A 1,948-nucleotide genomic window follows, 5' to 3' on the forward strand; every position below is an offset into this window, starting at 1 on the left:
CTTAGGAACATATAACTAACATATAACTTGAAATTGCTTTTAGTAGGCATTTATCTAGCAAATATGTATAAAAATGCAAGCATTAAAATGAATTCCCAAATTTCAATGTGCTATTTTTTATTTATTTAATTCATTTCAAATCAATTTTAACACTATTCCTTTGTTTCATTGTATCTATTTTACTTCACTTATTTATTTTATTGTCTTTTTCTGTTCTAGATGTTTTGTAGACATACTGCGGAATATTTAAATGTAAAAAAAGCTCTGAATAAACCATCAGAACAAACAGAAAAAAACTGCAGCGCATGTAAATACAGGGATTGAGCGGCTCACACGCTGGTGAGTCATGAGGTGTGGCTGAGCTGGACCGAGTTATTTTAAGCAGGTATAAAGAGAGCTCAGGTGAAACTCGCGCTCGGAGAGGAAGAAACTCCTTCAAATCTCCACGGAATATTCCGTACGTCTCTCTTACTGATAGAGAGAGAGAACCGTGTCCCTTTACTGACCTGCCTTCACTCACATTACAACTCAAATCTTCCTCTTTCCTGCACACGACACTGCCTGGTATAAACAAACACGGCTTTTCATTTCATTTCTCACTGTTTATCATGAAGGCCTATACAGTGACCCCAAAAAGGGGACACTTTATGTCACGCTTAAATGGGTTCTAAAAAATAATAATAATTGAGACACTGTTTAAAGGGGTGGTATAATGCCCCTTTCACAAGATGTAAAATAAGTCTCTGATGTCCCCAGAGTGTGTGTGTGAAGTTTTAGCTCAAAATACCCCACAGATATTTGTATATGTTAAAGTTGTCACTTTTTGAGGGTGAGCAAAAACGCACCGTTTTGTGTCTGTTCCTTTAAATGCAAATGAGCTGCTGCTCCCGGCACAGGGGGCGGAGCTTCAACAGCTTGCACTCACACAGACATGCACTGAAAATTTCAAAAACTTTTAGCCTTTTATGTTCAAACCGAAGTCAGACAATGATGGAGAGACTCTAGAAGAAGTGACAAGAAGCAACAGGACATTTCTGAATGGTTAGTTGGTGAATTTATGTAGCTTATGTGTAGTTTTCTTCTAGTCATTGATTAGCATATTCTGTCTTGATAATCTATAAATCGCGTTCCCGGGGGCGGGGTTTATGTAAATTCTAGGGTTGGTGATGTCACTAACCCGGGAGGAATGTGGTGTAGTCTCTACCAGCCGTTTGTTGTAGTCCTTAAAAAGCAATTTCTTTAAAAGAAAATATCTCCCTTTGCTTTGAACTTTGAGCATTGTAACTTTGCAGATGTTGTTTATGATCAAACAGCAACATTACACACTAACTAAAGTTAGAAAAGTCAAATCATAATCAACCACCCCTTCAATTACATGAAGTGCCATATTGAAGTTATTTTATCTTGAATTAACCACAACTTTTTCAATGTTAAGATGATCAACCGCTGGCTTGAGGAATTCATTACTGCACAAGGTGAATGCATGTTAACATATTCATGGGTTTCATCAGGTCCCTTTCCACAGGTGTATAAAATCAAGCACCTAGATTATGAATGCAGACTGCATTGTGCTTGATTAATACACCTGTGGAAAGGGACCTGATGAAATCCATGAATAGGCTACATTATGGCTGGGCCAGTATAAAGTGAAACTAGTAAAATGCCGTCCGGCGCCGTCCGAGCGTCCTGAGCATGAATCCTCATAATAATCTGCTGGCAGGTTCATTTCACAGGTTCCGTCACGGATCAACACTGTGACATTTCGCTTCTCCTTAAAAAAAAATACTGCAATCGTAAACTATGTTTATGAGAAAACGATGCATAAATATAATGCAACACATAAATAAAGTGTGAAGGATAAAAAAATCCGTGTGAACTCGTCATATTGCGTTGATTCTAGTAATATGGAAATGTGTAGTCACATGCTTCTGAAATATAAAAAAAATTG

At 37.6% G+C, this 1,948-nt stretch overlaps 1 protein-coding gene across 1 annotated transcript in view; it reads right to left on the reverse strand.

The window, feature by feature from the left end:
* Positions 1–1,942: 1,942 nt before the first annotated feature.
* Positions 1,943–1,948, reverse strand: part of LOC309486893 (uncharacterized protein) — a gene marked incomplete at its 5' end in the record, with an annotated part of 6,649 nt that continues 6,643 nt past the window's right edge. Inside the window, one exon of the mRNA XM_082154362.1 lies at positions 1,943–1,948. This exon is cut by the window's right edge and continues 802 nt beyond it.

The sequence above is a fragment of the Leuciscus leuciscus genome (assembly GCF_965113295.1).
Source record: "Leuciscus leuciscus genome assembly, chromosome: 22".
NCBI classification, from domain to species: Eukaryota; Metazoa; Chordata; class Actinopteri; order Cypriniformes; family Leuciscidae; genus Leuciscus; species Leuciscus leuciscus.